Source organism: Macaca mulatta, chromosome 19 (assembly GCF_049350105.2).
Source record: "Macaca mulatta isolate MMU2019108-1 chromosome 19, T2T-MMU8v2.0, whole genome shotgun sequence".
NCBI lineage: Eukaryota > Metazoa > Chordata > Mammalia > Primates > Cercopithecidae > Macaca > Macaca mulatta.
In genome coordinates this window covers 811,049-835,563 of record NC_133424.1, presented here as the reverse complement: position 1 = coordinate 835,563, position 24,515 = coordinate 811,049, and the positions used below count along the sequence as shown (strand labels likewise).

The following is a 24,515-nucleotide window of genomic DNA, read 5'->3' as shown; positions in this document are numbered from 1 at the left end:
GCTGTGTGTGAAGAGCTGCCCAGCGGAATCACCCTCCTGCCTGGTGTTTCATTCACCAGAAATCGTTCTCACTGTGGACTCTTGAGTCAAATGTAATCCAGGAATGGAACGTGCTGTTGCTGGATGCCACACACAGCATCAGGAGCTTAGTTGGGGATTATATGATCTTACCCCACACCTTAAAAGTAAAGACTGTAGTTGTCAGGCGTCTGAGCCCAAGCCAAGCCATCGCGTCCCCTGTGACTTGCACGTATATACGCCCAGATGGCCTGAAGTAACTGAAGAATCACAAAAGTGCAAATGCCCTGCCTGGACTTAACTGATAACATTCTACCAGAAATAAGTGAAAATGGCCAGTCCTTGCCTTAAGCGATGATTTTTTTGTGTGTGTGTGAAATTCTTTTTCCAGGCTCATCCTGGCTCAAAAAGCTCCCCCACTGAGCACCTTGTGACCCCCACTCCTGCCCGCCAGAGAACAACCCCCATTTGACTGTAATATTCCTTTACCTAACCAAATCCTATAAAACGGCCCCACACTTAGCTCCCTTCGCTGACTCTTTGGACTCAGCCCGCCTGCACCCAGGTTAAATAAACAGCCATGTTGCGCTCACAAACCCTGTTTGGTGGTCTCTTCACATGGATGTGCATGACAATAGTTAAGGGGATATTGAAGTCTTTGGCAGCTCCAAGAGCCTTTTCAGTTTGTGTCGGGCCATTGTAGGCAGAAGGAAATACTTGCTTAGAGACTCTTACAGAAATGTTCGGTGCAGTGCCATTAACTCATGGAATAAATGTGTAACTTTCCATGGCAGACCTCTGGAAAGAGATGCTCTTTGAGTGCACCCTGGCCTGCTCGCTACAAGAATCGGCCGTGTCACCCCGCTTTCCGTGGGCCTGCAGGTGTGCGTGGTCCATTGCCCTGCACTGTGGCCATGGAAGGGAAGATGATCTGGAATGCTGGCGACAGTTATCGGTGCGTGTTGATGTGTGCTGCTTTCTACAGGGGAGAACATTTCTGTTTAATAAACACCTCATCTCGATGATGACTGCAAGATATTTGAGTCTCATTCAATAGTGTTTCTGGGTTCCTTCTGTTTTTATCTGCTTTCTAGCACTAGGCAAGTGAAGACATGGAAAGTAAAAACCCATCGAACTTGTAGAGACATGGTGTTGTGGAGGAGCAGACTGTAGCCTCTGGCTCTGTTTAAAGATTGTAGTAAACCTCTTACCTGGCACGGTCAGGGTGTAAATTATCTTGTTTAATCGGAATGTGTATGAGTCAAAGCTGGCGCCTGCATTGTGGATGAAATACCAGATTTTAAGGGAACATGTCAATGTGCTGTAAGATACCAACAAAGTTCCTCACTGAGGTTCTGCGCGGGTTCGGAGCAGCTGGGCCTTAGGTCACCAGGGTCGTCTCTGGGAGCAGATGCTCAGTGTGGGCATTAGTCACTTAGCCTTTCCAGAGCCGAGGAGCAGCTCTCTGTGGTGGTTTTTGGAACCTGTATTTTGAGTCAGTTTGTCCCACTTGACTCGAAGTTGCCGCGCGATTTCAGACCTTTGCCTCCACCGTGCGCTCGTTTTCTTGTCCCCTGATAACTGCCTCGGTTGCCCCGGCCTGACATTTGAGCCTCGTCGTTCATGGACACAGGTTCCGTGGTGGGGCAAATGCCGCGACTCCGGCTTGCACAGTTCTGTGACTCTCACCATGGCTTATCACATCACTCCCGGGATCTCCCGTTTAGAGGAAGAGTGTCCCTTTCCTGCAGGCCCTGTGTGGTGTGGAAACCACCCCTACCTACCTTTCTCCTGTTTGAACTGTACCGTGAAGCTATTTCTGTTCTAGTCAACCGTCAGAATTTAAGGAACAGTGATTTATGTAACTTATCACACGCTTCTGAGCAATTCTTTATGAATTTCATTCTGTTGTGAAATTATTGCAGTTTTCATGGCTATGCTGGTCTCATGTTGTGGCCCTTGAAATGAATTCCCTTCCCCATTGTGTGTTAAGGTTGTGCCTGGGAGCTGTTGAGGCCTCACCTCTGCTTAGGGCAGTGGCTTTGCTCTCCTGACAACAGGAAGAATCTTATTTAGAGCACTTCTAATGTAGTTTTTGCTTCCAGACAGAGTTACTTTTTTTCACAGAGACAGCCACTAAAGTCATAAATTATGCTGAGGATGCACACACACGGGTCAGCTGACAGAGTGGAGTCTAGAACAGATCCAAAGATGCAAAAGCAGTTCAGTGGAATTTGAGTCTTTTCAACAAATGGTGCTGGAATTATGGGACAGCCATATGCAAAAGAGTGAAAACAGGGAGAAATTTCTGTATGAAAATTAAGGTGGATCATAGCCCTGAATGTAAAATACCAAACTACAAAACCTGCAGAACAAAGGGAAATTGTGGAGACCTAGGGTGAGAGCTCTTAGCCATACCATGATCCATAATCAAGGAAGAAAACAAGTAGGTAAGACTCATCAAAATTAAACTTCTAATATAAAAGACACCCCTAGGGAATTGAAGAGACACATTTTCGATAGATGGGGAGAAGATGTCTACAAACCATGCAGCCGGCAAAGGACTCGTATCCAGAATGCACAGGACTCCCACGGCTCATGACAGAGAACAAACCACCTGACTTAAAAGCGGAAGAGACCTGAACAGATGCTTCGCTGAGAAGGACGGGAGGATGGCCCGAAAGCATCTGAAATGACCTTCAGCGTGACTGGTTGCACCCAGATGTGCACCGAAGCCGCAGTGAATTTGTTCACACCCCTGCTGGAGCGCCTGACTAAGGTCTTCCGACAGCCCCAGGTGCTGGTGAGCACCGGCAGTCGGGACTCCTGTGCGATGCTGGGGTTCAGCACGGTGCAGACAGCTTGGCGGTTTCTTACAAAACTGAACTCACACAAACGTGGGTCCCAGTGACCCCAATCCTGGGTATTTACCCTAGAGAAACAGAATCTGATGTTTAAGAAAAACTGTGCCCAGATGTTAATAGCGCTGTCTATAGTTGTCCAAAACAGGTTACAATGTGCCACAGCCATATGTGGAATAATAAATACCCAGCAGCCCCGAGGCCTGGCTGTTGATCACAGGACACCCTGGGTGCACCTCCAAGCACGATGCCCAGGAAATTGTGATTTTGCAAGTGTTTTGCCACAACGCTCGCAAAAGATAGACCCGAGTCATGGGAGGACACGGAGAGGGTGGTTGCTGAGAATGGGAGGGTATGCTTATGAGGCCCCGTGAGTGGGTTTGGGGCTGTTGGACTGTTCTGCTTGTGTGATGATGATTATGGGAATATTTGTGCCGAAATTCACAGAACTGAACACTGTCCACTTTACAGTAATTTTTAAAAAGTGGTAATATGCTCATTTTCGGTACTGTTTTTAATGGAAGATGGAGTTTGCAGATGATTTGTCAGGGCAAGCCTGTCTCAAGAGTTTGTAGACGATTCGTTAGGGGCCTATCTCAGGGCCCTTGGGTTGGGTTGGGTTGGGTTGGGTTGGGTTGGGTTGGGTTGGGTTGAGTTGGAAAAGCCTTCTCTGTTGTGGGCAGTAGTACGGGGCGTGGAAAGGATATTGCCAAGGAAACATGTAGAATCCTTTGAGGAAACGTGTATTTCTAACTTGCCATAAGATAGAATTGGAAATTGTAATGGTTTTGTTTTCTAGAGTCTTGGTAGAATAGGGAAGACAGTGTAATAAAAGCTAATTTTGAAATGAAGAATTTTAAAGATTTTCAACAGCAATTGCTCTAGGAAGTCACCCTGGAAATGTTTTTAAAGATGTTCAATAGCAATAGCTCTAGGAAGAGTCACCCTGGAGTTGCTTCTTGAGCATTGGTTTCCTGGCTGTATCTTCCAACTTTCATTTTTAAGTTTTGCTGTGAGTTGGGGATGTGTGGGAATAGCCATCCCAGCCCTGCAGGGGGGTGCATGTGCCCCGAGGCCTGAGGCACTGTTTCAACCTAGCTTGCAACATGGGGACTCTTGTCAGTGGCTGGAGTAAGAGTACCAGCCTGGCAGGCTGGGGGGAGCCCCAGGGTGGTCTGGGCACTGTCCTCCCTGCCTGCAGGATGGCAGCTGGAGGAGCTCGAAGGCTGCCTGCCTCGTGGCTGTCAGCGCAGCAGCCCCTCCTGGCCCTGGAGCAATCTTTGGGTCCATGAGTCTCTGCACCAGGACTTGCCTCCTGGGACCTCCGCCACTGTCCTGAGGGCCCTGGTGCCACTTTCCCGGTGGGACCCAAGCCTCAGGCAGCTGCGACCCCAGATTCGGTTGCTTTCCCTGCCGTCTCATTGCAGCACGAGTGCTCATCTCACTCAATGTAGAACCTCAGGTTCCTTCAAGATCCCCAGAGATGGAATCTCCCAATTTAACAAGATAGTTGGTGACAAGATTTGAGCGGCACTGATTTAACTCAGCTTCCAGAGTTTAAGTTCCCAAGACACAGTCCTGCTCCTTCCCTGGCCTCATCCTGTGTGGCTGGTGTGGATGCGGGGTTTCCGGAGGGTGGGGCTGTGGCAGGTCAGCAGCCAGGGGGATGGCTCATTATTGATCGCTCAATGCCTTGAGGATAACTAGGATTAATGACCTTTATAGGGCTGTAGGTTTGGAGTATATATATATGTGTGTGTATATATATACATATTTAAACGAGGTGGACACGGTTATCACTGCATTTTTCTGACATGAAACTTGGAGAGCAGAGGGTTTAGGAAACTCCTGAAGCCGCACTGTCAGCGGGACTCGGGCGGTCTGGCCTTAGACCCTGCACTGTTTGCCCCTCACCACGCTGTCAGCAGATCCGGGTGGTCTGGCCTTAGAACTCACGCTGGTCGCCCCTCCCTGCCACGTTGTGGGGTTTTTCCTGCTTCTGGGCAGCATTTGATAGCTTGTGAAACAAGACCAAGACTTACTATGAGTGGATTTGCCATTATCTGAGATCCAGAACGTTTCCTGGACCTGGCGTTGCCGATGTCACGTAAGGGAAGGTAAAAACATTTTCATTGTGGTCACTGGGGCTCCGGAAATGGTATTTTTCCCAGTGAAAGTTTACTCATAAAAATCTATTAACTCAATACTATGTGAACAGGAAGAAATGTGTTGGGCTCTAGTTAAATGTCTCAGAGCCACAGAAGTAAATGAGGGCACCTTCCGAGCACAGCCTCCCGGAAGAGACCAAGGACGTTTGTCTGGAGGGTTTGCCATGAAGCAGGACTTGGGCAGGGCTGGTCTGCCTAGGGAGGCCTCTGCCATGATGTAGGTTAGTTGAAGTAGTTGACGGGTGGTGGCTTGAGGTCGGTGGTCCCCGAGGAAGCCCCTAGCAAGGCCGGTTTCCGTGGGATGGAAAACTGCCGTTCAGTGGCTGTAATCTTGGCTTCACGGGTCTGACATACAATCCTGCCCTCGGATACTTGGATCCCAGCCAGGGCAGATGGCCCTGAAAGGACATTCGGACTGTGATGGCTGCACCCATTCTCAGCATCTGTAGGGTCTCCTGTGTATGTGTGTGTTTCCATTTTCTTTCAGCACAATTTTTCCCAGTGAAGTCGTGAGAAATAGAAGGAAAGGTGGAATGAAGATGTGATTGAGGAAAGTGTGGTGTGGTCTTCGACCTTATTTTGCCTTGGTTGGTGCTCAAGAACCCCACCTGACCTCAGAGCTGAGCGTTTCTGCCAGGAAGTCCTGCCTTTTATCCTACCTCGAGGCCTGTTGAGACACTCCAAGAAGCTTCGTTAACAAATTGCCTTTTCCTTTTACAGCAGTTGGATATATTTGCAGCAAAACAAAGGAATAACCCCCCAATATGGTGATGAAATGCATTTAAGTATAGATAGCATTCAGTCTTGAAGGGCCTGGGATTTTAATCATCTTTGGGTCATGTAACAAGTGGTGTTGGTGATTAAAATCTCCTGACAGCTTTGTTCTGCCACGTTCCTCAGTTTTGAATGATGATCTTCCTGGTGTTGTACCTTGGGAGGGGCGTTTGTGTCAGTAGAGAGCAGAGTGGTGGTTCCCAGAGGCTGCGAAAGGACAGAGGTGAGGCCCCTGAAGGACACTGGTCTTCCTGGTTTAGGGGTTTGGGGCTCAGCCACCTTCCTGTGTCCGTGTAAATTATACCCAGGATCATTTTCACTCGCGCCACTTTAGTTGAGCATTGGAGCTTCAGGATATGTGTGTGCCCACGTCACCTGGGCCGTGATCCTGGAGTTGGGTGAGACTGATTCCCGGGTTTATAGAATTACTCTGGGATTATTGAAAACAGAAGCACTTGAGGCATTCATAATGCTATTTCCTGAACGTAATTTATGTTCAGTTCTTCAGAAACGTTTATCTGAGGAAGCATCTATAATTTTTGTTTTCTGCCACTCAGTGCTAGAAAGAATTGTGCAACACTCAAGTGAGTGGCATTATTCCTCTCCCTCCACCATGCAAGCAAGATTAATGGTACCTGTGGCTCCCCTCAATCTTCTCGTCTGCAGGGTGCCTGGCGTGGCAGTGTGCTGCCTTCCGTCTTCTTTTTGGGGAGAATTAGTTGTGTTTGTGTGTACTGCTCAGCTCAGCCTCGTGCAGTTGTGTGGATGAGGAGCTTGGATGCTAGGTGACCCTCCCAGGCCTGCCTCCCACCTCCCTAGGCCTTGTTCTAAACTGACAGATAAACAGTGTGTTTTGGAAGAGGACAGCAGCAGGGCAGGAGAGAGTTTGTTCAGACTTTCTCCTCGCACTGACGTTTGAGCCTTCATCCAGCCTGGGCACTTCTACAGAGCTGCGTTTGTGTGTTGCAAACCATTCCCTCCCAGTAACCGTGCTTTCAGAGGTTTGGAAATGTGACTTAACTCATCTTCAATTTAAAGCGTACTATTAAATTTTAGTGTTGAAACTGATGTATTTTATGGCCTTTATTTGATTTCTCTTGATTTTTTTTCCCCATATGAGACGTGGCATCTTAAGGGAGACAGCCTGGTGTTGGCCGCCTTTCCTAAGGATGGAAGTGAATTCTGAAAGCCCTTTATGTAGGCAGCGAAATAATCAGGGAACCATTATTATAGCTATGTCTGTCCATGTAAAGCGAGCACGACTCATAAGCAGAAAAAAGTGCAGCCCGGGGCCAAGGTGAGCCCTAATGCTGCCTGTGCCTCACCTCCCTGCCATGAGGAACGGAAGTGCAAGCGCAGGTGGTTGAGTTAGCCTCCAAGCCCAGCCTGCGCCGCCCTCACATCCCTCTGCATCTGCAGGGGCACAGGCCGTGCTGCCATCCCTCGCTCAGTACCAGGGCTGATGCATCAGGAACAGTGGGTACTGTCCGCCCCTTGCTCGGTGCCAGGGATGATCTGTCAGGATCCCTCGTGCTCATCTGGTCCTCATGTCTTCATCACCAGCCTCCTGCTAGTAACGGGCTTGTTATTACCTTGGTATGGGTAATAACATACCCATACCAACGTATGTAATAACATACCCATACCAAGGTGTTGTGGGGCGGTGCTCAGTCCTCCGAGGGAATCGGCCCTTAGACGATTCATATTCAACAGGACCGGGAAATGGGTTCTTGTTCCATGTCCTGGATCCCAGGAAGCCCTTGCCCTGGACCCTGTAATGCCCGGGGTCTTCCTGAGAAACGCTGGTGCCACTGGAGCACAGCCCAGCCCAGCCCAGCCCCCTCCAGTTTCTCCGCTTTGTAACTGCACTTCTGTTTAGCAGATCTTCCAGGACTTAGATGCTGCTTGGTGTGAGCCAGGTTTTGTGTGGAAAGAGGAGAGATCCGAGCCGGCAACCAACCAGCCCAGAACCATCTTTTATTCTTCCAGATTCTGTGTCCAAAAACTTACCCGTGGACATTGAGGGTGATGCATTTCTGCTCGAAGACATCTGTGGACTCAGCTGGAGGGATCGAAAGGATGTGGAGCCTCTTCACTCCTGGCCTGGGCTTGGACCTGCTGTGCAGCCTCTCAGTGGCATCAGGGCCCCCTTGTGTCACAGTGGCCTCGGGTTGGTGGCACTGCCCCAGGGTGTCCCAGGCTTCATGATAGTAGGGCCTGCTTGTGCCATGGCGGCCTCAGGATGGTGGCACTGCCCCAGGGTGTCCCAGGCTCCAAGGTCAGTGTTCCGTCCAGCGAAGGGAAGTTGTACTGTAAGGTCTAGTCTCGGAAGGTGCCTGGGGTCCTATCCTTCAGAGCGGTCCTGCACTCACCACAAATCAAGCCAGGGGAGGCCCTGCCAGAATTTGCAGCTGTGTTTCAGGTCATTCCACAAGGTCTCTTTTATTTTGGGCTAGTCAGGTATATAATTCTTATTCTCGGTTTTTTTGAGACAGGCAAAAAAAAAAAAAAAAAAAAAAAAAAAAAAAAAAAACCTTTTTGTTGCCCAGGCAGTGGTGTGAGCACAGCTTACTACAGCCTCAACCTCCCAGGCTCAAGCGATCCTCCTGCCTCAGTCTCCTGAGTAGCCAGGACCCACAGGCACATGTTCCCCGTGTCCCCAATGCCTGACTTATTTTTGTATTTTTTGTAGAGATGGAGTTTTGCAATGTTGCCCAGGCTGGACTCAAACTCCTGGACTTAAGCAGTCCAGCTGCCTCAGCCTCCCAAAGTACTGAGATCACAGGCATGAGCCACCGTGCCTGGCCAAGTGTGTTTGTAATTTCAAAATTAAGAGGACCCAGAGTCAGTTAATGACGTCTCTACTGGAACATGCTGCTTATAGTACATTAGGAAAAATCATCCAGAACTTGGAAAAGGGGCTGGGCAGACACAGCCCTTTGAGGTTGTCCGATGAACCCCTGGGGTCTTTAACCATCTGGAGGGATGTACCATGTCAGACTCACTATCGTCGACCGGCTGAAGCCCAGATTTCATGAGGCTTTGTGTCAGCTTGTAGTACTTTCTCTGGCAGAGATGCGAGTGACTTCTGCTCAGTGAGAGGCTCATCTCAGGGACTTCATGGCCTGAGGGACGGCAGCCTGTTTGAGCTGATCCAGCAATCTCGCGCTACCCTTATTTTCTGAAACGCCTATGAGTGACTTCTCACACGGTCTTTGAAGCGGCTTCATGCCCACCCTCCTTGGTAATGATCGAATGCTTTTTTGACCTCTCGTCCCCTTTCTTTGGGGTGTTCCAGTCTCAGTTCTCATGATGTGTTCTGCTTCTGCAGGAATTTCTGAAGCTGCTGAGTGTAGAAAGCACTGAGGAGGCTGTGCTCCCACCCCTGTGAGTCTTCCAGGCATCATCCTCTCCCCTTGGCGGGGCGGCGTCCATGGCACACCGAGGAGGCTGTGCTCCTGTCCCCCGTGAGCTTTCCAAGTGTCCTCGTCTCCCCTCCAGGGGCACAGGAGGAACCTTTCAAACCCTTCTTAAACTTGTTTTCATGTCTTTGTTTTAACAGTTTTCTTTGCATTGTCTCCCTTATCCAGAAGTGAGGGTGAACGGAGTTATTCACGGGAGTCAAGAAACCACACGCAGCCCAAAGTGACGTTTGTTTCCCTGAAATGATTTGTGTGTGTTCACCTTAAAATGCAATCAGAAAAACAGGTGTGTTTTGAGGAATGACTTTAAATTACTCAGGTGAAAATGTGACAGTTAAATTTCATCATCTGTGCGCGTGTCCACAACCCCCTTCTGTGATTGCGTGTGAGTTTGTGACTTGTGGTTATTTTTGAAGAAAGAAAATCTGTTGCGGAGGACTTCAGATGGTGTGCTGGGATTGTGTAGGGTGGACATCGGGGGCTTCAGTGTGTGGCTTCCTTGAAGAGGTTCAAATTAAGGCTGAGAGTCCCTACTCCAAAATGCTCCGAAACCTGAAACATTCCGAGCTTCCTCATGACACTCGAAGGAAATGCTCTTCGGAGCACTTTGGATTTCAGGCTGGGGATGCTCAACTGGAAAGTGAAATATTGCAAGACCCTTCTGGCCCCAGGAGCTTGGATAAGGTCATGGAGGGGGCCTGTGCCGGGTGTCCCTGGAGTGTGAGGCAGCCTGGGCTCTCTGAACTGGTTTTTGTAGGAGCCACAGAAGGGAAAGAGGCTCAAAGTGGCCACGCCTGGCTCCTGAGAAGGCTGGACCAGAAGGAGGTGGGCGCAGAGGGCAGCAGTAGAGTCCCCAGCGTCCGGGGCTCCTGTCCCTGGTGGAGTTGAGAGCCTCCTCTAGTTGTGGCCTCTCCCCTGTCAGCAGCCACTGAGGCCTGAAGGGAGGAGGGGGCTGAGGAGAGGAGGAAGGATAGGCCTACTTCTGGAGAGGGCCAGCATCGGCCTGTGCTAGCCTCGTGTGTTACTCCTGCATCCAGGGTGCACGGCCATGCCTCGTGGTGTAGCGGTTCCCGGGATGCACAGCGCTCTTGTCTGCAGTAACAGCTTTGTCTCCGACCCTTGGAGGCAAGTTACCTTTTTCCCCAGTGAAAAGAGGTAGAAAATCTTACAGAAATGCATTTGCTCTAATGTCTATTTTCCGATAAGACATGGTCGCTTAGGCTACATCTTTGGGAGGTCAAGGCAGGAGGATCACTTGAGGCCAAGGGGTTCAAGACCAGCCTGGACAACTTAGCAAGACCCCATCTGTATAACAGAAAAGTTAGCTGAGTGTGGTGGTGCGTGCCTGTGGTGCCTGCTACTCTGGAGGCTGAGGTGGGAAGATCACTTAAGGCTACAGTGAGCTGCTATTGCTCCACTCTACTCCAATCTTGGCAACAGAGCCGAGACCCAGTCTCAGAAAGAAAAGTAAAAAAAAAAAAAATCCAGAAATGTCATTTTGTTTTTAAATTATCCCAAAAGAAAAATCGTTTTTTTCTAAGAATGTAAAGGGAAACTGATACGATTCTTTCCTTGCATTGTTTCTCCTTTTCAAATATTTACAGTAGTCTGTCCACATCATCTCTCATCTCATTACAAAGCAGCAGGTGTCTTTGAGGTTAGTGGTGTTTCTCTGTGTCGCACCTTGGAGAACAGCCAGCATGAAACCTCTTACCACGATCGTGTACATCGTTTGTAGTCCCAATTAAAATCCTCTCCAGAGACACCTGTGCTGCTTATTATAGCAGAACTTTGGTTGTGCTGAAATGTGCATTCAGCTAATGGTTTTAAGCTCATATCTGAGATGATGCTGTGTAATTCCTGAAGCGTTATGGGATCAGCAATGATTGAAGACAATTCTGGCTGATGTCATTTAGAGGATATTTTTCACTTCAAGTTAAAGCTTCCTTCGTGATAGTCATTTTGGGATTCATTTAACTATGTGCTTTATTTCATAGCTCAAATTTTCATTAGTCATTTCATAGCATAGGATTTTGAAAGCAGATTTGGCAAAATCTTTCTAACAAAATGTTTGCTTATGACGTCCCAAGGAACAGCACTCAGAATTGCTGGTAACTGTGGTACATTTTAAGGCTGATGATAGAAGTCACTTGAACGGTAAGGGCTGCTCTGTGAGGCAGATGGGGTTTGAACCCCAACCCTCCTGATACACCAGCCCTGACCCTGGCCTTCTCTCCTCTCCACTGGGAGATGAGAAGGGTGCAAGCATCCTCCTCACAGGCTGTCCTGAGAGCCCTGGACTAAGGGCTTGTTTTCCTCTTGCAGGTGGCGCAGATGTGGGGGCTTGACGATATACACACTGCAGGCTGCCAGTGTCGGGGTAATCCAGTGTTATTCATAAAGGGGGGATTTGTTTTGCTCCCCTGCAGACCAGGTGCTGTGCTGCTGTTGTAGCAGGTGTGTGGATCCTCTTGGGTGGTCCTCAGGTGGACAAGGAGTCACCGATTCTGATTGCCAGTGTTAGATGTGAGGGGACCATGGACCTCATGTGTTCAGCCCTCCTCATTTCGCTGGGTTGCCAGCCTGGGAATCTGTAAACCCAGTGATGTCTCCGGTCTCGGCCTCCCTCCCCGTGGGGACAGAAGGTGGCTTCAGGAATCTGGTGAAGAATGCCTGAATGAAGCCGAATTGTGACTGCAGTTCTGTCTAAGGGCCTCCCCGGGTGTTAGATGTCAGTAAATGACACCTCTGTGTGGATCTCATGTGATGAGAGAAACAGTGGGGGAAACCAAAGCTTGTGGAGTCTGCAGGTTCTCGACTTGGGGGTGTGTGTACCTGTGTACTTGGTGAGGGGTGTGATGTCTGGAATGAGTGTGCAGGTGTGTCACGTTTGTGCGTGTGTGGTGAGTGTATTTAGCAGGTGTGGCTGCAGTGAGCATGTTCATGTGTGTTGCATGTATTTGTCAGTGTGTGTGGAGTGTGTACGCGCATCATATTTAGTGAGTGTATTTGAGGGTGTGTATGGAGTGCATACATGCGTTTGCGTGCATAGTATTGGGTGAAGGGGTGGCATGTGTGGAGTAAACATGCACACGTGTATGCTGTGTGTGGGGTTTCTATGTGGTCCTCCCCTGAGCCTGCTCCTGGGCCCTGCTGTCCTGGCAGCTTTACAGTTTGGTGCGTGTTTGATTCCGGAAGATTCTGGAACCAAATTCTGAAGCTGTGATCACAAACTTGCAGCCCTGGAGGACGCTGGCCCGTGGAGCCGGCACGAGGGTCTCTGCTGGCCTCTCCCTGGGCTCTGTCCACAGAAGAGCATGTCCGATGATTGAGCTGTGCGGGTCTGTGGCTCCCCAGCCTCGAGTCAGCCCTCGGTTCTGTCCCACCTCTGTTTTTCTTGCTGAGGGGCTCCGGGAAGTGATGCCTGGGATGGCGTTTTCACCCTGGGGTTGCTTCGCCAGCTGCCCAGGTGCTGGCTGCCTGAGACCTGCTGCCGTCCTGGGTGGACGGGGCTGTCGCGGGGACATCCCTGAGCACCCGCGGGAAGGCAGGTTTAAGAAGTGCCAGAGGTGAGTGGCTTCCTCCCACACTTGATTTTCTGGAAAGTTCTGGGTCTCATATTTTTCCCTAAGGGAAGTTAGAAACTGAGTTTCTCTTTAGGGGAACGTCTTCGCAGCGTCTGTTGTTTGAATGTTCTCCAAGTGTGGAATACTCGGGGCCGTATGTGTTTGGGAACATCTGTGTCCTGAGCGAATTCAGTAGGGAATGGAGAGAGGCCTCCTGTCAGCTTGGCCTCTGTTTCCAGCTTGTTGAGGGTTGGCAGCTGCTGGTATCCCAGGGAGAGTTAAACACCGGGCGGTGTGGGATGGGAACGTTTGCTCTGACAAGGTCAGTGGGAAAGCATCTAAACAAACGTCGCTGTTCTCCGGGCTCCTCGGGGTCGAGCTTGTTTTGTGGGGTTGAGGGAAAGCTACCTTTCTTCCTCTTCCTCACCATTTGAAAGGTGTCCAGGACACGTTCCTCTGGAGAGGTGATGCGCGTGAGTGGGGGTCAGGTCATAAGCTCCGAGGTTATTTGGGACCTGTCAACTGATTTCCTGAACACACAGGTTCCTGATTAGCTAAAACATTTCAACACGACGTGATAGCTGGTGGTTGTTTAAAGACTATCACAATTTTCCAGTTACTCTTTAAATGCCTGTTGAATAAGGGAAGATTCACATATTTTTCTTTTCCTGTCTGCATACTTGATATTTTGTTTTTAGTTTTTTATGTGGGTGTGCAGCTAACAGGAATTAGAAGCAGTCTCAGCCCTGGGGAGACTTCAGGACCGCCTCAGTCAGTGCTGAAGGGAGGCAGGGATTTTGGGGCCTACCTCCTCCATAGGACGGACACCAAGGGCCAGAGGTCAGCAATCTCAGTGAGGTCACAAAGACGGGCACACCCAGCACCCTGGCCCATGTGCCTCTCCTTCACCTTTGTCTCTGCTCAAAGCTGCTCTCCTGGGTCATCACGGGTGATCTTTAGGCACGTGCTTGGTTCTTTCAGAAGTGGCATCTGGCTGTGGTCAGTGTGGGCCCTCAGGACTTCCATGTTTTTGGCTCACATCAATATTGGGCAGTGGTGTATGTTTGTTTTGGAGGGGTAGATCCGGTGGATTTTGGCTTTGCCAACTCATTTAATACCTGTTCTCCTAGGCGCGGGGACCCTCTCGTAAGCCGCATGTTCTCCTGGGTTCTGGGACCCTATCTTAAGCTGTGTGTTCTCCTAGGCGCTGGGACACTCTCATAACCTGTGTGTTCTCCTAGGCGCTGGGACCCTATCGTAAACTGCATGTGAGGGATCTCGGAGGTGCTCCTTATGAGGATCCGATGCCTGACCTGAGGTGGAACAGTTGCAATTCAAAACCACCCCCCAGAAAAATTGTCTTCCATGAAACCCATCCCTGGTGCCAAAAAGGCTAGGCGACAGCTGGCCTAATAGGTGCTAAGATGTCAGTAGATTTTTGGACTTGGGCCTCAGTTGAAGAGGGTTAGATTTTGAAAGGTGGGCTTTGAAGGGCTTCTAAAGGGCAGGTTTTCATCTCCAGTGGGGCCTGGGCAGAACTGGGTAGAACTGACCCAGAAGCTGACAACTAGTCAGGCTGGCTCACTGCCTGTGTCCTGTGTGTGCAGCCTTGCTGTTTATTCAATTGTCTGGTGGCGTGGATTCCATCCACAGCCTCAGAGTAGTGGAAGCCATTACTTCAAGGCTGACCTTATTTAACTTTATCAAAAAGACATGAAAATCATTTAGTATAAATCTTCCAGATACCTGTATCCTTTCTTTTCCCAGAGGCTTTTTAAGTATTGCAACTTAAAAATCTTCAAAAATAACTTAAAAGGAATACCTCTAAGTACATTTTTGGTGAGCACCCTTGACAGCTTTAATATGTGAAGTAAATTCCCTTGACTTTTGTATTCCTAGAAACTCGTTCATGTTTGCAGAAGACTTTGTATTTTGTCAACAGTGGCCACTGTTCAGTGACCATCATACCTGCCGTGTCTCATTTAGAAAGTTGGATGTGGATGTATTCACTTTTCAGACACACAAACACATGGGCTGTTTGTTTTTGGTTTTGATTTTTTTGGGTTTTTTCCCCCCCAGCTGAATTCAAGAAAGGGAAACAAGCAGAGTAAGTCCCTGAAAGTGTCTAAGTGGCTGGGTGGGGGATCCTACTATGGTGTTGGATTGTGTTCTGCCAGACATCGCTCCTCGAAAAGCTGACCCTGAAACGGCTGGCATTGCCCTCACCCTGGGACATTCGTCTGTCTCACCAGAAAATGAAGAATCTGCCAGAGTACTGTGAGTCAAATTCAGTCAGAACTCGATTAACTAAGAGGCTTTGTCTCAAAGGCCAAAACATGAGGACACATTTTTAATTTTTAAGGAGCCCTTTATCGTGAGTCAGTTCTGACGTGTACTGCATTAGGAAACCTCTGAACTTCCACAGTCAGGCCCAGAACTCTGAGGGAAAGTGGTTGTGCCCTTCCCACTGATTTTTATCACTAGCTTTATTCATTTCCTTAAAACCCTTTTTGTATGAGTTCTATTATAGTTTGAAAAAAAATTCACTTAGGTAGAACTGGAAGCGTTTCCGCAGTATTAATACTCATGACCCGTTCTGGGTCTCGGTATATGTGTACTCTATAAATGTACATGTGTGTATGTGGTGTACGCATACTACGTGTATTTCCACTGTGCATGTATTTACAATGTATAGGTATGTACACTACATTTGTGTCCTACACACGTGCATGCTGTAGGCATGCATGTACATGTGTATGTGTATCTATGGTCACTATGGTTATATGCGCACTTGGACACCTATCTGTTCTGCATGTGTACATACATGCATGTATTTAATGCCATATACATACCTGTGTACGTACATCATGTGGGTATGTGCACATTATTTCTGCAGAGTATATATACATATGTGCACACAAGCATGCATGTACACTATGCACACTGAATAAACTTCTGGATATGTACACACTAATACATATACATGCTGCATATGTATGTACACTATTGCATATGTGTATACGCTTTATACGTTAGTGTACTGATGTACATTGTATACATGTGCATATGTGTACACTGCACATGTGTATGCATGCTGTAGTGCACCTACGTACATTTGGATAAGAGTGTATGCTATACGCACGTGTATACATATAGCAAATAGCATACCTATGTACGCACGGATGTGCATGTGTATGCCATATGCATGTACATACAGGTATAGTATACCTGTGTACACTGCATATAGATGGGTGTACGTGCTATGCATGTGCATACGTGTTAGCTTATGTACATTTGCTATATGGATGTGTGTATGCTCTATGCTTTTATACTCGTAGTGAACTTGTTTGTACACTATATTTGGATGTGTGTACACTCTATGCATGTACACCACATGGATCTGGATGTGTGTGCACTCTGTACGCATGTAGTGCACTTATGTACACTCTACGTATTCGGATGTGTGTACGCTCTATGCAGGTACACGTGTTACAGTGTACCATATACGTACACTATGTGGATGTAAATGTGTGTGTGTGCTCTATGGCACCAGGAATAGGGCTCCCGCAGGGATCCAAGAACACACCATCTCGCTGGCACCGGAGAGTGTAGGATGAAAACAGTTGTTTGTTACAACCTAGTTGAAATTTGGCAGGTTGCTATATCCTTTGCAACGATTTAGGAACAGTCACTTCATTGATGTGTGTGTTCCTGAAATCATAAACAGCTCTGTGAGGTGTGTCTCATCCCCAGACGAGAGAGGGAACCGAAACAACAATGACTCGGTCACTTAAGTGAGGTAGAACTAACAGAGCAGCTGTCTAGCTTTCTGTATTATAACTTTGTCAGCAGCTCAATGAGAAATCGGCACTCATCAGGAAATGTGTCCACTTTCTACTGTTCTTTATTCGTGGCGTATTTACTGCCTCGTGTTATTCCTCACGATGTAGCAAAATCTCTCCTAGAGTTGTGAATATAAACAGTTCATGACAAATGTAGTATCTTCTTTGTTAACATTGAAAACGATATGTAAGTTCATCTTCAGATACTGTTTGGAAGGATGAGAAAGAAGATGTTTAGGACAAAAGAATAGAGAGCTTTCAAGTAAACAGGGAAAATAAGGACTTTGTGCAAAATATTTCCAAATTTGGAATTTGAGAATATTAAATCTCACATCTAAGATCATAGGTAGTTTTTTTGGGGGGTTTTAAAATTAGTACTTGGTTTTCCATGTCTTTGGGAATTTCAGTCCTGATGGAGGATTGCAAGAATAATCTGATTTTTCAGAACAGAAGGACAGTCTGTCTCAAAGGTAAATTCCAGGTTGTACCATAGAGAAACAGAAATTGCTGTCAACTTTCTGTAAGGTTCTTCAGTTCTTTCCTCTTCTGTGGTTAAAAAACCATCTCTGGGTTTAGTCTCAGCCAAGTTCCTCTTATTAGGTTGCCTTACATTTCGCACAGCTGTTGAGTGTCTTCATCATTCGTAGTTAACTTGTGAAAAGCAAAACTTTGTACTAGTTAGATCTGAGCACCTTGAAGGCAGGGCTTTGTTTTATATTTTTAATAAGCAGCAGGGTGATGGCAGGACTGGGGCCCTTCATCCCATCATGAGTTCCTCAGAGCTTTCAGAGTTCTCACTGCGTGCCGAGTGTGGTGTTGGCTGTGTAGCATTTAAATAGGAATATGAGGCTCTGTGACTTGGGACGCTCTTACTACCTTCATAGAGAGCTTGGTGACAGTTTAGCATGACAGCTTGCACACCTGTTGTGTATACTTTATTACAGCCCCACAGAAAGGGTATTGATTTAAACGTGACTAATTTCTCTTGTTTATTTTTGCCTTTATTCCTAGTTACAGTCCCGATACTTTTTCTTCCTTTAAAATCTTGCTAATCGCTGGTAAATTCGTGATAAACTATATTTATGTGTTCTCTAAATCTAGCGATTTAATTGGAGGTCATTTTTCTTGTACCATGTGTCAGTGCTATGTCAGGATGGTTCAGTTTTACATTGTCAAAGGATTAACTAGAGCAGGATGCAGTCTTACTGGAACTTGCTCATTTATGAAATATAGGCACTTTATTTTTTGTTACACTCGAGGTGTGCTCAAATGTAAACATTTTGAGCCGTGTTAGAAGGATATACAAGATTGTAATGAAGAAATCAACAACTTGATCAAGTACCAGCTAATGAACTTTATGTTTGAAGTATATGGAACATGGACCTTGGCAATCAGTTTTCATCTTGACCTTTTATTTTTTTACTAGAATCTTGGTCTGTCACCCAGGCTGGAAGTGTGGAGCACAGTAGTACGATGTCCGTTCACTGCAACCTCTACTTCCCAGGTTCAAGTGATTCTTATGCCTCAGCCTCCCTAGTAGCTGGGGTTACAGGGTGTGTGCCACCATGTCTGGATAATTTATTTTTAGTAGAGATGGGGTTTTGTCATGTTGACCAAGCTGGTCTGCAACTCCTGACCTCAAGTGATCCACCCACCTCAGCTTCCCAAAGTGATAGGATTACAGGTCTGAGCCACCATCCCTGGCGTTGTAGAAAGCACAATTGCAATGAATCTGGTTGTGTATGTACGTGCTGACTTAGCGTTCATGGCAGCACTGTGAGGTGGGCATTGTTCCTGAAGGAAGGATGGATGGGCAAGTCGGGGCTTAGATACGGGACTTGTGGGCAGTCACTGTTGTCCCATGGCTGAGATCAGGCCTGTCTGTCGCCTGTACCCTGAACTCTTTTTTTTTTTTTTTTTTTTTTTTTTTGAGACGGAGTCTCGCTGTGTCGCCCAGGCTGGAGTGCAGTGGCCGGATCTCAGCTCACTGCAAGCTCCGCCTCCCGGGTTTACGCCATTCTCCTGCCTCAGCCTCCCGAGTAGCTGGGACTACAGGCGCCCGCCAACTCACCCGGCTAGTTTTTTGTATTTTTTAGTAGAGACGGGGTTTCACCTGTGTTAGCCAGGATGGTCTCGATCTCCTGACCTCGTGATCCACCCGTCTTGGCCTCCCAAAGTGCTGGGATTACAGGCTTGAGCCACCGCGCCCAGCTCCCTGAACTCTTAACACACGAACGAGCAACGGTCAAGAGTCGGTGCTCGAGTGTGATGTGGCCTGTGGTGTGTGCCTCTCAGCCTTGCTTTGGCTCGGGGTAGCAGGGCAACAGCTCCGTCCCTCATGCGGCCGCCTGGGAGTCCCAGGAGAACCCACTGATACCGTTTTAAAATGCCGGGCATCGAACGTTCTCCTTGGTACCAGCACATCTGGAATCGGACAGTGCAGTTAGATTCTCGGCCAGCAAACCTGTACAGGAGTGTGTGAAGTCTGCGTTTGCTTCTCCCGGACAAAGGTGAATTCCCGGTCACTAGTGGATGACAACAGGTGTGGCCTCAGGAGCAGCACGGAGACAGGCACCCGGGTGCAGGAAGAGCACCTGCAAGAGGGGTTGGGGAACGTGACAGACGCACGTGCGACTTTAGCTGTTACCGTGGCAGGTGGGGGGTGGGTGAGACCAGATTTTCTCATTGTTGCCCCTTTCTGAAAAGGGCCCTGAATTGACTTCTCTGTGGCTCCTCGCGCCTCCTTGTCAGGTTGGAGGAGACTGCTCCCCTGGCTCAGGCCCTGCTTGCGGCATCACGGAAGCTGCTGTTGCTTGCCCTGCCCTCCCTGTGACGTCCTCTGTGCTGTTGTCCGGGAACAGTTCTGCCGAGCAAGCTTGCACTCTGCTCCCTTCTGCTCTTGGATTTCATGTCTGGAAGGCTTGTGTTCTTTCCTGATTTTTGATAATGCTGAGCTATGTTTTCGCAAGGATCACACGTGCCCATACAGGGAGAAGCTCCTTTGCAACTTTAGCATCTTGACGCTCTCAAGCAGAGCTTGCTCTCCAAGTTGACAGCCTCCTGTGTTTTTGTTTTGGCAGAAACTGAATTTCAGTCCTAGGACAGCTTCAGCACACTTGATCCTAGCTCTTCTCTCTCACTGCTCCCCTTGTGTGTGACAGAAATCATATGCCCTGAAGTTTACCAGTCTCTTCATTTGAAAATCAGTTAATGTATGCGATCCTCATGAGAATTTTACTTTTTATTAAAGCAATCGCAAAGACTGGGTTTTGTGAAACCAGTGTTTTATGTGTATATTACTTGCACTCACAATGAGCTTTGTCTTCTAAATATTTCATGTTTCAGATTAGCCCTGGAATCATGCCCTGGAGTAGTTTTACTTTTCCGCTTTTATTTTTGGCTAAGGTAAAGTTGAGAACATTGTGATATTAGGTGTAGTGAGCCCTTTTAGTTTCTTCTATGTCTGTTTTCCTTTAAGCCAGAACCAGCAGACGGATACCAGTTTGTGAACACTTGGCATCTCCCAGGCCTTTCCTGGGTCTTCCCTCAGCTGTCTCGTGGACAGAGCAGTCACTCGTGGAACGTGAACCTGAGAATTTGTGCATGGAATTAAGTAAATGTCATAGCTCTCTTCTGTGACGAACGGAATCACATTTAGCCCAGTAAATTGTAACAGCAGGTTTTGCACATGCAAAGCATTGAACACCAGGACAGGTAACCAGGCTACGACGCTTCTGGTCCTGCACAAGACCTCCGGTATCACAGCACATTTAACAAATTGGCTGCATTGAGTGTTTGAAAACGTTGTGTATGTACCATGTCCGTGATTTTCGAGGGCCTGGAAAAACACCTCTGTGGTTATAGCAATCTTGATCGTTGGGAGCTTAAGGTTAGTACTGGGGCAGACTGTGTTTTAAAGAATCAAGGTCTCTTGAGTATGTTTCGGTTTTCCCATGAAGAAGAAAGATGTTAGCTGTTCTTTCCTGGACTGTGGCTATCAGAGTACCCCACCATGGTCACTCACACGTTTACTTCATTTTCATTTAACCGGGCTGGGCTTGGGCCAGAGTACTTCGGTTGTCAAATGTCATATGAGGCTGAGGAACTGTCTTCTGCTTCATCGTTGGCATATGGAAATACTGTTTTTCAAAGCATACTCTACTCTCTCATTTGTGTTTATATAAAATAATGGAATGGTTATTTTAACTGTGCAGTTTCCTATGCTTGCTTATTTAATTGCGGAAAGATAATGGTTTTATTTTGCTAAAATCTGTGCTAGGAATTGTGCAAAATCTTTGTGAAATGCCCATTTTACTAGCTTAAGTTATAGATCTTTGTATAGAAAAGAAAAAGCCTATTACTACAAGGAGCATTGTCTTTACCGATGCAAAAAGCTTTAGGCTTATTGGCCGTGTAGTCAGTAAAATGCATTAGAATGTGGCGAACATTGAGAAAAGCATTGAAGTTTTAAAATCTGCTATGCAGTTTTCTTCAACTCCCTCGCAAGATACTTAATTTGAATAAAAGACAGAATAAAGTGTTCCCATTGAGGAAAGGGGCAAGAGGACTGTTGAGAATGTGTTCTGAACCTGAGCAGTCCTGCCACGCTCATCTGTGATGTGGTGGTGTCCATGGTATCACTTTTACAGAACTTTAAGAATGCTGCTTCTGTGAATAAAATACATTTATTCTTAGCATTTCAGTTTTGAGTTTTGAGAAGTGTAAAAAGTGTTAATGGTTTCTTTCCCTTACAGAATTTGCTTGTTCTTTTTTTTTTTTTTTAAATGCCTACAAGACTGTGAAGCACATTAGTCACTTAAAAAGAAAAGAAAACAAAAAAGGGCCGGGCGTGATGGCTCACGTCTGTAATCCCAGCCCTTTGGGAGGCCGAGGCGGGTGGATTGCTTGAGCCTGGGAGCTTGAGACCCAGGGAACCGGCCTGGGCAACCTGGTGAAATCCCGTGTCTACTGAAAACACACAAATTAGTTGGGCGTGATGACTGCACACCTGTAATTCTGGCTACTCCAGAGGCTGAAGAGAGTCGCTTGAGCCTGGGAGGTGGACCTTGCAGTGAGTGGAGATCACGCCCTTACTGTCAAGCCTTGTTGACAGAGTTTGGACCCTGGCTGATAAACAGCAACGTTCATAACGTATGGGTGAACTGCCCGGCTGCTCTGTCTAGAGTAGAATAAATCCAATTACGTTTTTGTCTTTTATTAGCATTGAAATTTTCTTAATCATCCCTTTGTTTTCATTACATTGTAGCAATATATTGCTGCTTAGAGTCTGGAACAAGTAGGCTTCTCTGGATCAGGTTCTTACTGGATTGCTAAAACTTAGAATGATTTTTCCCCTCTTTGGATGTGACTTATAGAACTTTGCCTTTTGAGGTGATGTGTTGCATTTGATAGCGGACACAGGAACGCCCAAAGAATTCACTTACGGAGCTAAAATGTACGTACTTTGTAGTGTTTCCCTCCTAAAATGAAAACGGTACCTCTCATTTGTGGGTCGATGATGCTATTTGCTGAAAACATTTTAAATTTTATTTATTTTAATTTTTTGAGACAGAGTCTTGCTCTGTCGCCCAGGCTGGAGTGCAGTGGCACGATCTCGGCTCACTGCAAACTCCACCTCCCAGCTTCACGCCATTCTCCTGCCTCAGCCTCCCGAGTACGTGGGACTACAGGTGCCCGCTACCATGCCTGGCTAATTTTTTTATTTTTGGTAGAGAAGGGGGTTTCACCGTGTTAGCCAGAATGGTCTCGATCTCCTGACCTTGTGATCCACCTGCCTCGTCCTCCCAAAGTGCTGGGATTGCAAGCGTGAGCCGCCGCACCCGGCCGAAAACATGTTTCTTTACTGCCTCAGTCCTCAGTTGGGTAGTCTGTTCTTTGTAAGACATTCAGGGAGCGGGGACATCTTGAGTCTTGAAAGGTGCTCTCTGTGAGATGGGAATCTTCCGGCTGCTTATTTAGGGAATCCTGCCGGCTGTCATTTATTGTAGAGCGCAGTTTCCTGGCTGCCCTGGTCTTTGAGGGGAGGGAGACTGAGAGGTCATTTTCCCACCTGGACCAATGTGTTTATTAAACCTGGCTTGTGTATCATTTGGATCTTTTTATGAAGGAAAAGCCACATCTGTGACTTTCAGATGAGTGGAAGTCATGTTAAAATATATATATATATATATTTATATATGAAATATGTGTGTGTGTATATATATATATATATATATATATATATATATTCTGGCTACTATGGAGTTTTGTCCTTGTGACCTGTGAATACAGGCACAGGAGAGCAGAATGTTCACGGTGTGGGTGCTTACAGTGTACATGCAGAGTCACATTCTTCACTAGTATTACGTTAAAAAGTGACAAATAAGAGAAAAATATTTTGCTCATTACAACGTCGGTAAGAAGCTGGCAGCACTCTTGTTTTTGGAGGGGTGTGAAGGGAATATTGAGAAAGTGTCATCAACATTAGACTCGCCCACTCTGCAAATCCTGTGCCAGCTGGAGTGAGGACCCCGTGATGGAAAGATGCACCCCTCTTCCCGGAAGGACTTGAATCTTTGTAGCGCTCAGGACGCATGGTTCATCTCTATATAAAGGCAGAGTGTGAAACGCCGTGGAGGCTGAGAGAAGCGATGTGGTTAGCAAGTATGAGTGAGACGTTTGGGGCTTGTTAGCACCTGGCGTGTGTGCAGCAAGCTTTGCTATCTGCACATGTGTGATTCTTAGAACACTGGCGTCTGGAACCGTGGGGGCTGTCGAGGGCCCCAGCTCCCGGCGGGCTGAGGAGTTCCCTGTTACCACCAGGATAACCGTGATTTTGAAGGCTGTCACTCAATCCCAAGTCCTGGAAGGGGCTCCTTTCAGAGAGGAAAACACCCCTAGAGCCTCGGGCAGAATTCAGTGATTTTTCTTATAATGTTGCTTAGATTTCGCAAACATGAAACCAAGAACATATTTCAGAATGCTTATGGTTCTTCTGTAACCATGGAAACAAAGTAATTTGCAGTCGATGGACAGTTTGCGGAAGCTGAACTGCCTACATCGTGAGCACGGCGCTCTCCCTACCGCCCTGGGCCTTGCTCCGGTTTGCCGGGGAGGCTTTGCAGGGCCTCTTGGCTGGGATACCTCTCTCATGTCCCATGTTGCTACCCCTGGTCACAGCCATACTGCTGGGCACCTGCGCCGTGAGGTCACTGAGTGGACACGGAGCCGCGGGGCAGCAGTTGGTAAGGAGGTGGCATCCACATGGTCCGAAACAGGTTTCTGTTCATTAAGAATGATCATTGCAATAAAAACAGAGTGAAAGAAAACTCTACTGACCTGAGAATGCGTCCGCTGAGTTGCATAGGGAAGTGCAGTGAGGAAGGTGAGGGCTGAAAGGAAATGAGGGAGGGAGAGGAAAGGAGAGAAGGGAAGCGAAAGGGGGAGGGCGGATGGGAGTGAAGAGGGAGATGGAGGAGGAAGAAGAGAGAGGGCGGTGGGCAGGAGCCTGGGAAATGTGTCCCAGAGCCGGTTCCTGACCGTCGTGGGTGCGTCAGAGCTGATCTTCCAGGAGAGGTGGCCTGGGAGGGTTGACCCTTAGGAAGTGAGGGCCAGGGGGAGCTGATTTTTTGGCCCTCAGCGGGGCTGTTGTTGACCTGAGATACAGTCGATAGTTTTCCTGAAGAGATCGTCTGCACAGCCACCGTTTGCTGCCAGGTTGGAGAGAGAAGTGCTCCTCCCCATGGATTCTTTCTAGTTTGTGGATTTTTCCCAGTTTACCTGAGCAGCCTGTCAGTGGAAATGTCGGGGATTACTAACATGTCTCCATCCTACAGAGCAGTCGACCAGCTTCCGATCCTGTAGT

General features: G+C 47.6%; 1 long non-coding RNA gene across 1 annotated transcript in view; it reads left to right on the top strand.

Annotated features, from left to right (window-relative positions):
- LOC106995573 (uncharacterized) overlaps nt 1-24,515 on the top strand; it is a 131,566-nt gene that overhangs the window by 29,420 nt on the left and 77,631 nt on the right. The window contains exons 2-5 of the long non-coding RNA XR_013409420.1: nt 7,811-7,991; nt 8,895-9,065; nt 9,153-9,208; nt 9,384-9,529. This is a non-coding gene — a long non-coding RNA (uncharacterized LOC106995573). The remainder of the gene's footprint in view (nt 1-7,810; nt 7,992-8,894; nt 9,066-9,152; nt 9,209-9,383; nt 9,530-24,515) is intronic.